Here is a 12,783-nt window from a genome sequence, read left to right on the forward strand (position 1 = left end):
AAAGATTTATTCAAAGTTTCCCAGTTTGCAGATGACATGATCCTATATATCGAACAGACTAAAGCCTCTACAAAAAAAACTCTTAAAGAGTTGATAAATGATTTCAGCAAAGTTGCAGGATCCAAAATCAACACATAAAAATCAGTAGCATTTCTATTCTCCAATAGTGAACATGCACAAAGAGAAATCAAGAAAGCTAGCACATTTACAATAGCCACCAAAAAATAAATAAAATACTTTGGAATAGAGTTAACTAAGGATGTGAAAATTCTCTATAATGAGAACAACAAACCACTGCTGAGAGAAATTAAAGAGGACACAAGAAGATGGAAGGATATCCCATGCTCTTGGATTGGAAGAATCAAAATTGTGAAAATATCCATATTACCCAAAGTGATATGCAAATTCCACGCAATCCCTGTCCAAAATCCAATGACATTTTTCTCAGAAATGGAAAAATCTATCCAGACATTTGTGTGGAATAACAAAAGACCATGCCTAGCCAAAACAATTCTGAGTGAAAAAAAATAAATAAACCTGGAGACATAACACTACCTGACTTTAAACTATACTACAAAGCTATAATAACCAAAACAGCATAGTATGGGCATAAAAACAGACACACTGATCAATGGAATAGAATAGAGAATCCAGAAATCAACCCACACACCTACAGACATCTGATCTTTGACAAAGGCACCAAGCCTATACATTGGGGAAAAGACCGCCTCTTCATCAAATGGTGTTGGGATAACTGGATATCCATATGCAAGAGAATGAAACTAGACCCATATCTCTCCCCATATACTAAAATAATCTCACAATGGATTAAAGAATTAAATATACATCCTGAAACAATAAAACTTCTTCAAGAAAACATAGAAGAAACACTTCAGAAAGTAGGACTGGACACAGACTTCATCAATACAACCCCCCAAGCACAGGCAACCAAAGGAAAAATGAACAATTGGAATTATATCAAACTAAACAGCTTCTGCACAGCAAAAGAAACAATTAACAGAGTTAAAAGACAACCAACAGAGTGGGAGAAAATATTTGCAAAATATACATCTGACAAAGGATTAATATACAGAATTTACAAGGAACTGAAATAACTTTACAACAAGGGTTGGATTTTTATCCAAATAAGTTCGCCCTCCTGGGCCACCTAGCCTGCAGCATCATTACAGATGTCCTCTAATCCCTCCACATTGGCCCAAAAGCTTTATATTGTTTCCTAGCCCCCCTTTTCTATAACCCACACCTCCGGAAGCTCATTGAGGAGATCCATCTGTCTTGCAGCAGCTGTTCTGCCATTAACTTACAAGGGGGAATTCGCATGTATGTGAACACACAGTCATGTGCTGCATAATGATGTTTTGGTCAAAAACGAACTGTATCTACCATGGTGTTTGGAGCAACAAACCATCTAGTTTTCTATAAGGACACTCTGTGGTCACACCACAATGAATTCTCCTAACAATGCTTTTCTCAGAACACATCTCCATTTTAAGTGATGCATGACTCTGTATCTTTATATATGTGTGTGATCAACTTATGTATATGAATACACACACACAGATTCCATTGGTTTTATCCTCCTGGAAAACACAGACTAATAAACCAATGCATAAAAACATAAAATATGTACTTCTTCCTAAATAATCCACTGTTCATGTGATATTTTGAAATATAGTATATATTCAGTCTTTGTCCTTGCTTCTGTCCCTTTCATGACATGCAGCTCCTAAAATCTTTAGAATCTCCAAAGTGCTGTCTTTTCTGTATGCTAATGAGTTGACTGATCACTGGCAGCTACTAGGTAACTTCAAGATAGGGGCTGGTTAGTAGAAAGACCAAGGCAGGATTTGAGGGTTAGGACTTTCAGTCCCACTCTCTATCTCTGGGGAGGGGAGAGGGGCTGAAGGTTAAGTTGATAACCAGTGACCAGTGATTTAATCTACCATGCCTATGTAATGAAGCTTCCATAAATACCCAAGACAACTGGGTTCAGATAGCTTCCAGATAGCTAAAACACTTGGAGGTTCCTGAAGGGTGGAGCACTCAGGGACAGCTTGGAGCTCCTCCCCCCTTCCCTCATACCTCACCCTATGCATCTCATCATCTGTATTCTTTGCAATATTCTTTGTAATGAATAGGTAAATATGTTTCTCTGAGTTCTGTGAGCCACTCAGCAAATTAATCAAAACCAGTGAGGAAGTTGTGGAAACCCCAATTTCTAGTCAGTCAGTCAGAGGCACAGTTAAAACAACCTGTAGCTAGTGACCAGCATCATAATTGGGAAGCGACAGTCTTAGGGACTGACCCCACAACCTACAGGATTGGAAGCTATCTCCAGGTAGATAGTGTCATAATTGAATTGGAGAGCATTCGCCTGGTGTCTACTGCAAAATTGGTTGCTTGCTTAGTGTGTGGAGAGAAACCCCTACAAATCTGGTGTCAGAAGCATGTTGTGAGAGCATAGTGGGAGAAACTGAGTATTTTTTTCCAATCAGTTACTCACATACTGCCAAAACATCTACTACAGATTCAGACAACTATTTATTATTTACTTTTCAAAGCATTCAATCTGTTTTCAACACTGACTTGAGGTCAGTTATTCTATGTTTTATTCAGCTTCATATCTTCCATAAAGTCTAACACAGTGACTGGAACAAAGCAATAAATGAATATATTTAAAATTAATACAGAAGCATAAATGGCTGATAAATTTATAAAGATCTACTAGTAATAGCATCTGGAATTATAAGAAAATTAAATCACTGACATAAGTAACAATTATTGTTTGCCAAGATGTATTCAAGTATTTTTATTGCTTTCCTACAATGATCCATGCTATACCTCTCTTTATTTTATAATTTTATTTCTTTCAAATCGTGTAAATGTTTTCTTCATGCAAAGTAATTGGGAGGTGACAGTGCTATATTGATTAACTGTGTACTGCACTTAGTAAGTGTTCTGCATATTTAGCACCCCACACATTATACTAAATTAAATGCAAAGATGCACGTTTAATATTTCAAAATTTAGGTATTATTTTTGTTGGAATGTCAGCAGGAACAACATTTCTAGAATCATGGAGTTTACATTTGCATTTTCAAGAATAGCAGTGCAATACCTAATCTATTAGTTGTACTTTGGTATTTAAAGTTCCAAAACAAACAAACAAAAGACCAATATTTTCCAATAGCCAATTATATACCCCTCAACATTGGTGCTGGAGTGTTGCAGACAGCACAACAACTTACACCACATCAAGGCAAATAATTATGAAGATAAATTTTCTCAAAGGAAGCAGAGATTTTCCTTACCACGGTTTTCACTGATATCAAGTTGCAAGGTATGTGGAGCCATTGAAATATTGTCCTTATGGTGAAATCCTATATATTTTACTCTGACCTGTGGGACCAGTGTCAACTTGATTTGTGTTCCATCTATATCACTGTGTCTAAAAGCTCTGACCCAATTTGTTTACTATGCCAAATTTACAGACAATTTCAATGGAATTGAGCTGATTTCTGATGCTATTTAAACACTACGTCCCTCATTCATTAAAGCAGAAAATTACTACTTAACTGGGTTCATTTACTTATACCAAATTTAAACTTCATGATATAGAAGTTGAAAATGTGGTCCTTATATTTTCTTCTAAAATTCTATTTAAAGTTTAATAAATTGAGTGATTAAATTTGTATGTGTACAAAATTATATGAGTCTACTCAAAGCTCACACTGGTGATCTTCCTACATAGAAACAACTCAATTCGATGTTATGCATGTGGAAACTAATACATATAGCAGAAATTTTATGTAGTAATAATAATTTTATATTAAATTTCCCTTTATTTAGAACAAATTATAGAATTCTTAAGGCTCACAATCCTTTCAGTTGGTCGTACAGGTATGTTGTTCTTGTAGACTTATAACCACTCTTATGTAGCTTTGAAATGACTCCAAACACATAGCTTGCCATGTGACTGACATGTTTTGCTGTGATAACAACTTTGAGCATGGTCTCCTCTCCTCTCAAGAATGTGTAAACTTATCAGACCATATATATGAGTTAGTGACTTCAACTACTAAACTTCAAAATACATATAAATACAGCAGTATGACAGACACTTTGAGCACCACTCTGTCATCCCCCTCTCCAAAGCTTATGCTGTGACAGGGCTGCACTTTCACCTACTTCTCTAAAGACAAACAGCTCAAGGTGTGGCAGGTCCATACCCTGTTAGCCTTTAAGCTAATCTCCAAATCCTCCTCTGCCAACACTGATACCACCATTTAGATACAGAGAACCTTTGCTATCCTCACAAATCTTGTGCTGTGTTGGACACATTCTCTTGCAAGAATTGCTAGTATAAAGGTAAACTGCAAAATTTAATTAGAGTTTATTTTACAGAGAGGCCTGCTTTCATCTTAACTGAACAACTAGGCTTCAATAATTTTGGAACTCACTTGCTATGGGATTAATTTTCTACATTTATCAAGTGTGTTCCCTGTGGGATTTGTTTATGTTATTCTCCTCATCTTTCAGCATTATAAACCTTAGAAAAAAATTCTGTTTTTGTGGCAATAAACCATCTGATTCCTGAAATTATACTTTAATCATCTCCTTATTTTTACCAGACAAAACAATCACGAACCCCAAACAATAAAGTGTTATATTTAAAATCAACAATAACTTTTAAAAGATGAAGTGCACACAATCGTTCACTTGAGAACATATGAATAGAAACATACCAAAGCAATAACTACAGTCTGACACATGGTCAAATTTATGCTAGAAGAATTTCCTATAGGCTTTTTATTTCAATGAAAGTCAGATAGGATAGGATTTTTTTTCCTTTGGTATTTGTTTATGTTATTTTTTTTAAAATTTCATTTTATTTTGTCAATAAACAATGAGGTTAATTATTGTGGTCCATTACTGAAACCTCCCTCCCTCCTCCCTCTCACCCCTCCCTCCCAACAACCTCATATCTGTTTGCTTGTCATATCAACATCAAGGAATTGCAATTGATGTGTCTTATTCCTTCCCCCCTAGGTTATTTGGGTATTTATTTATTTATTTTTAGCTCCCACAAATAAGTGAGAATATGTGATATTTCTCTTTCTGCGCCTGACTCTTTTCACTTAATATACTTCTCTCTAAGTCCATCCATGTTGTTACAAATAGCAGTATTTCATTCTTTCTTATAGCAGAGTAGTATTCCATTGTGTAGACATACCACATTTTCCGTATCCACTCATCTGATGATGGACATTTGGGCTGGTTCCAACCCTCAGCTATTGTAAAGAGTGCTGCAATGAACATTGGAGAACAGGTATACGTTCGACTTGATGATATCCATTCCTCGGGATATATTCCCAACAGCGGGATAGCTGGATCATATGGTAGATCTATCTGCAATTGTTTGAGGAACCTCCATACCATTTTCCATAGAAGCTACACCATTTTGCAGTCCCAACAACAATGTACGAGAGTTCCTTTTTCTTGCCAGCATTTATCGTTCACAATCTTTCGGATATTAGCCATCCTAACTGGGGTGAGATGGTTTCTCAGTGTGGTTTTGATTTGCATTTCCAAAATGCTGAGTGATGCTGAGTATTTTTTCTTTTCTGTTGGTCATTCTTATATCTTCTTTTGAGAAATGCCTATTGAGCTCTTTTGCCCATTTTTAAATTGGGTTACTTGTTTTTTTGCTGTAAAGTTGATTCACTTCCTTGTATATTCTGAATATTAATCCTTTGTCAGGTGTATATTTTGCAAATATTTTCTCCCACTCTGTTGGTTGTCTTTTAACTCTGTTAATTATTTATTTTACTGTGCAAAAGCTGTATACTTTGATATAATCACAATTGTTTACTGTTCCTTTGATTGCCCGTGCTTTTGGGGTTGAATTCATGAAGTCTATGTCCAATCCTACTTCCTGAAGTGTTTCTCCTATGTTGTCATTTTTTTAAAAAGATGACCGGTAAGGGGATCTCAACCCTTGGCTTGGTGCTGTCAGCACCACGCTCAGCCTGTGAGCTAACGGGCCATCCCTATATAGGATCCGAACCCATGGCCTTGGTGTTATCAGCACCACACTCTCCCGAGTGAGCCACGAGCCAGCCCTTATCCTGTTGACTTGAAGAAGTTTTACTGTTTCAGGGTGTATATTTAATTCTTTAATCTATTTTGAGTTGATTTTAGTATATGATGAGAGGTATTGGTCTAGTTTCATTCTCCTGCATGTTTATATCCAGTTATCTCAGCACCATTTGATGAAGAGGCAGTGTCTTCCCCAGTTTATAGGCTTGGTGCTTTTGTCAAAGATCAGATGTCTGTAGGTGTGTGGGTTGATTTCTGGATTCTCAATTCTATTCCATTGATCAGTGTGTCTGTTTTTATGCCCATACCATGATGTTTTGGTTATTATAGCTTTGTAGGATAGTTTAAAGTCAGGTAGTGTTATGCTTTCAGGTTTTTTTTTTTTGCTCAGAATTGCTTTGGCTATGCATGGTCTTTTGTAATTCCATATAAACGTCTGGACAGTTTTTTCCATTTCTGAGAAAAATGTCATTGGAATTTTGATGGGGATTGCATTGATCTTGTATATCACTTTGGGTGGTATGGACATTTTCACAATGGTGGTTCTTCTAATCCAAAAGCATGGGATATCTTTCCATCTTCTTGTGTCCTCTTTAATTTCTCTCAACAGTGCTTTGTATTTCTCATTATAGAGACTTTTCACATCCTAGGTTAAATCTATTCCTAAGTTTTTTTTTTTTTTGGTGGCTATTGTAAATGGGCTAGCTTTCTTGATTTCTCTTTCTGCTTGTTCACTATTGGATAATAGAAATGCTACTGATTTTTGTGCATTGATTTTGTATCCTGCAACTTTGCTGAAATCATTTATCAACTCCAAGAGTTTTTTGTAGAGGCTTTAGTCTGTTTGATACATAGGATCATGTCATCTACAAACAGGGACAGTTTGAATAAATCTTTTTCACCCCAGTTGCCATTTTTTTCCTTCTCTTTTCTGATTGCTGTGGCTAGTACTTCCAACACTATGTCGAATAGGAGTGATGAGAGTGGGCATCCTTGTCTAGTTCCTGTTCTTAAGGGAAAAGTGGAAGCTATTCCACATTCAGGATGATATTGGCAATGTGTTTATCATATATGGCTTTAATTATGTCAAGATCCTTTACAACTATACATAACTTATAGAGAGTTTTTATCATGAACAAGTGCTGAATTTTATCAAATGCTTTTTCAAATCTATAGAGATGATCATATGGTCCTTGTGTTTGATTTTATTGATATGGTGTTTCTCATTCATTGATTTGCTTATGTTGAACCAACCTTGCATCCCTGGAATGAATTCCACTTCATCATGGTGCATAATGCTGCATATGTATTGTTGTATTCTGTTAGCTAATATTTTATTCAGGATTTTTGTGTCTATATTCATCAAGGATATTGGCATGTACTTTTCTTTTTTTGTTCTATCTTTCTGGTTTCGGTGTCAGGGTGATGTTTGCTTCATAGAATGTGTTTAGTAGAATGGCTTCTGTTTGAATCTTTTGGAATGATTTGTAGATAATTGGTATCAATTCCTTTTTGAATTTATGTGCTTATTTGACATCTGTATATCTTTATTGGTTAGATGTCTGTTAAAATCTTTGGCACATTTTTAATTGGGTTATTGTTGGGCCTTAAAAACTAACGCCACCTTAAGTGACATTACAAGCAGTGCCATTTTGGGCCCACAAGGGTGTATTCATGTGACAGCCTAAGAGGGCGCCAGGAGGAAGTATGGTGGGAGTGTCTGCGGGAACCTTGCCTTAGCCCTTATTGGCCAAATACACTCTTCCGTGCTCATGAACACTGCCTGATTGCAATAGCTAGGCATTGAGACAGGATGCATGCTCTCATAACCTTTAGGCTGATTGGAGGATGTAAAAACCTCCCTTCCCCATTTGCCTTTAAAAGCAAGTGCTTGTGTGATAATAAACGGAACTGCTCAACAGAACCCCCGCCTCATCTGAGTGTCCTTTAACCGGGCTGGTTGGGACCAGTGGCTGTGCTCACCTCTATTCACGGCTCTCTTCCCCTGTCTCCTCCCAATGGGGACCTGAGGGAAAAAGGAATCTGGGCCATCCGCTCACCCACCAGAAGGGACACCTAGGGAAAGACTGATAACGAGGCGTTTTTTCTAGGGCTGTTTGGGTCGGCCGGTGGCGGACCTGACAGGTTATTTTATTATTATTGAGTTTTGAGAGTTCTTTGTCAATTTTGGATAACAGTACTTTATCAGATGTGGATTTCACAAATATTTTTTCCCACTCTGTGGCTTGCATTCTCATTCTCTTAACATTGTCTTTCATGGAGCAGAAATTTTGAATATTAATGAAATCCAGCTTATCTAATAATTCTTCCATGAAGAATACCTTTGGAGTTACATCTTAAAAGTCATCACCATATCCAAAGTGATCAAAATTTTATCCTATGTCAAATTCTAGAAATTTTATAGTCTTGCATTTTTCCCATTATGCTTTTGGTTTGCATTTTTCTAATAACTAAAGATGTCAGGCATCTTTTCATGTGTTTATTGCACATTTGTATATCTTCCATGGAGATTGTGGAGATTGTCCATTCAGATACTTTGCCTCATTTTTCAATTGGCTTTTCATAAGGTTACAAGTGTGTGTGTGTTTGTTTATATCCTAAATAAAACTACTTTATCAGATATAAGAATTGCAAATATTGTCTCCTATTCTGTGGCTTGTTTTTTTACTATCATCACAATATCCTTTGAAGCACGAAAGTATTTAATTTTATGAAATCCAATTCTCTTTTGTTGATTCTGTTTTTGGTGTCATAGCTAAGAAACTGTCAATTAATCCAAGGTCATTAAAACTTATGCCTATATTTTCTTTAAAGTGTTTTATACATTTAGCTCTTATATATGGGCTTTTAATTCATTTTGAGTTATTTTCTCTATGATGCAAGTTCTGGATCCAAATTTGTTCTTGTGCTTATGGCTCTTCACTTGTCCCAGCACCATTGGCTGGATGATTGTTATTTCCCTATTGAATGACTTTAACATCCTTGTCAAAAATCAGTTGACCATGAATGCATAGTTTTATTTCTGGGCTCTCAATTCTATTCCATTTCTTTCCATATGTCTATGTTTTTGTTAGTACCATGGCCTTAATTACCATTACTCTCTAGTAAGTATTAAAGCTGAGAAAGTTGAGTCCTCCAATTTTGTTCTTTTTCAATATTGTCTATTTTGAATACCTTAAAGTTCTATATAGATTTAAAATTTAGAATCAGTTCATCAGTTTCTACAAAGAAGACAACTGGGATTGTGTTGGATCTGTAGTTCAATTCAGGAGGCATTTCCATCTTACAATAGTAACTTTATAGATCTACAATTGTGAGATTTACATTCCATATTTTAGGTTTTCCTTGATTTCTTCAACAATGGTTTATGGTTTTCAGAGTAGAAATTTTGCACTTATTATAGTAATTTGTTCCTAAGTATTTTATTATTTTTGACACTATTGTGAATAGAATTGCTTTCTCAGTTTCATTTTCTATTGCTTTTTGCAATAGTAAGAAAATATAATTGATGTTTGTTTATTGATCTGATATCCCACAATTGTGTTAAACTCATTTATTGTTCTAAAATTTTTAGTGGATTCCTCAGGATTTTCTATATACAAGATTATGTCATTTGTAAGTAGAGATAGTTTTACTTTTTTTCTTTCAAATATGGGTGATTTTTATTTCTTTCACTTGCCTAATTGCCCTGGTTAGTATTTTAAGTACAATGTTGACTAGAAGTGGTGAGAGCAGACATCTTGTTCCTCATATTAAGGAGAAAGCATTCAATCTTTTATCATTAAGTATAATGTTAGCTGTGTGTATTTTGTACATGCCCTTTATCAGGTTGAGGAAGTTTCCTTTTATTCCTACTTTACTGAGGGCTTTTATCATGAAAATATTTTTGACTTTGTCAAACTCTTTCTCTATGTCTATTGTGATGATCAGGCAAATTTTACATTTTATCATATTGATGCGATATATTACTTCTATTAATTTTAAGATGTTAAGCCAATATTGCATGACAAGTATAAATCCCATTTAATTATGATGTATATTTCTTTTTATATGTTGCTGGATTCAGTTTGCTAGTATTTTGTTGAAGTTCTTTTTCTACATTTATAAAGAGAAGTTGGTTCAGAGTTGTCTTTCCCTGTAATGTCTTTGTCTAGTTTGTACCAGGAGTGTTCTCTAGTTCTTTAAATTTTGGAAGAGTTTGTGAAGATTGTTGTCATTTCTTTTAAATGTTTTATAGAGTTTGGTAATAAAGCCATCTAAACCTTGGTCTCTTTTGTGTGTATTTTAAATTTATTTTTACTAATTCAATCTTTTTACTTGTTATTTTTCTATTGTTAGTGTTTATTTTTTCCTACATCAGTTTCACTAGTTTGTGTGTAAAAAATGTGTCTGTTTCATCTAAATTATCTAATTTATCAGCATACAATATTCTTTAGTATTTCGCATAGTCCTATTGATTTCAGTGAGGGTGGTAGTAGCATCACCTCTTTTATTTCTAATTCTAATAATTTGAGTCTTCTCATTTATTTCCTGGTCAATCTAGCTAAAGGTTTATCAATTTTGTTGTTCTTTTCAAAGAACCACCTTTTGGTTGTACTGATTTGCTCTATTTTTCCTAGTCTCTATTTCTTTAATATCATGCTAATTTTTATTATTTTCTTTATTTTGTTTGCCTCACGCTTAGCTGGCTTTTTGTCCAGTACCCTAAAATGGAAGTTTAGGTAAATGATTTGAGATATTTCTTCTTTGTTAATGTAGGAATGCATAGTTATAAAATTCCACTAAGTGCTGCTTTAGCTTAATCCTGTAAGTTTTGCTATGTTGGGTATTGATTTTCATCCTTCTCAAAGTATTATCTGATTTTACTTTTTATTTCTTCTTTGACTTATTTCTGATGTGAGAGAAAATGGTTTAATTGCCATATATTTGTGCACTTCCCAATTTTCTTTCTGTTATTAATAGTTTTATACCATTGTGGCTGGAGAACATACTTTGTATTATTTATGCCTGTTTAAACATATTGAATCTTGTTTAATGGCCTAGAATACTGTCTATTCTGTAAAATGTTCCTAGTGCATTTGAGAAGAGTAAATAATCTGTTGCTAAGAGAAGTATTATATAGACGTCTGATAGGTCTAGTAGTCCTATAATCTTATATTTCATTGTTGATATCCTGTCAAGTTGTTACATCTGTTACTGAAAGTGAAGCATTAAAGTTTCTAAATATTACTGTTTAATGATCAATTTCTCCCTTCTTTTCTGGTAGTTTTTGCTTCATGTATATTAGAGCTCAGTTTGTAGGAGCAATTCTGTTTATAATTGTTATATTTTCATGATGTATTGACACTTTTGTCATTATTAAATGCTCCACTTTACCTCCAGTAACACTTTTTAAAAGTCTATTTTGTCTTATAGTGGTATAGACACACTAGGTTTCTTGTTGTTGTTTTTTCATAATATATATTTTTCCATCATTTTACTTTTAGTCTCTTGTATATTCTAATCTAAATTATGTCTCTTGTAGACAGAATATTATTGAATCATGTGTTTTATGTAGATTAACAGTTTCTGCCTTTTCATTGGATCATTTAATCCATTTACATTTACTATCAATTATTGGATTACATCCATCCTTTAACTTTTTGGTTTTTTTTCTATGTTACCTGCATTTTTTTTTAATTCCTGCTTTACTGCTTTCTTATGCATTAGTGAATATTTTCTAGTGAAGGTATAAATAGGCAATACAATAGTAATAGTAGGGGATATCAACACTACACATTCAACAAGAGGTAGAGCAACTAGGCAGACAATCAGCAGAGATACAGAAGACTTGAACAACGCTATCAAAAATTGTGACTTAATTCTCTTCTATAGGGTACTCTACACAAAAACAGCAGAATATACATTTTTCTCAAGATCACATGGATGTGACCATAAGTCACAATGAACTCATAGACTTGGACATTGTTTTCAACTGGGAAAAAAATGGCTTTCTAATTTTTTTAATGATTTCTTACTACATATTTTAGTTTTCTTAGTAGTTGTTCAAAGGCTTACTGTACCCTTCTGATAATAAACTTCAGATTTAGGGTAATGTTACTCCTATATAGCTCTATTTCTTCTTTTTTGTATTATTGTTGCTATACATATTATACCTATATATGTCTCAAACACAACAATACATTGCTAAAATTATTACTTTATATGATTTTATGTTCTTTAAGGAAACCTGACAGAAGAAATGAGAGCAAGTATATATTTATGGAATTTGTTATATTAACCTTGTTAATTATTTCTTGTTCTTTTCATTTGTTCCTGTGTATTCAAGTTATCATCTTTTGCCATTCCTTGTTGCAATACACATTTGCTTTCATTCACCTCCTTTGTTTCATTAGAGTTATATATACTACATTTTTACAAGTTATAACCCAATTAATTTTTGGCAAAGTGCCCTATAGGTATCAGTCACTTGTTGATCATGTTTATATCAATTTTTGATAGTGTACATTTTCTATAGCTGTACTGATTGTCTACCAGCTGCCTTATCCCTTACTCAGTGTGAAATATTTCACTCCCTAACTATTATTATGAAATTCACTATTTATGCCTTGAATTCTGTCAGTTTCTCATTAGGTCTCTGTT

General features: G+C 34.3%; 1 pseudogene; it reads left to right on the plus strand.

Moving 5' to 3' along the window:
* Nucleotides 1-12,783, plus strand: part of LOC134368143 (metaxin-2-like) — a 161,850-nt pseudogene that overhangs the window by 104,237 nt on the left and 44,830 nt on the right.

Source organism: Cynocephalus volans, chromosome X (genome assembly GCF_027409185.1).
Source record: "Cynocephalus volans isolate mCynVol1 chromosome X, mCynVol1.pri, whole genome shotgun sequence".
NCBI lineage: Eukaryota > Metazoa > Chordata > Mammalia > Dermoptera > Cynocephalidae > Cynocephalus > Cynocephalus volans.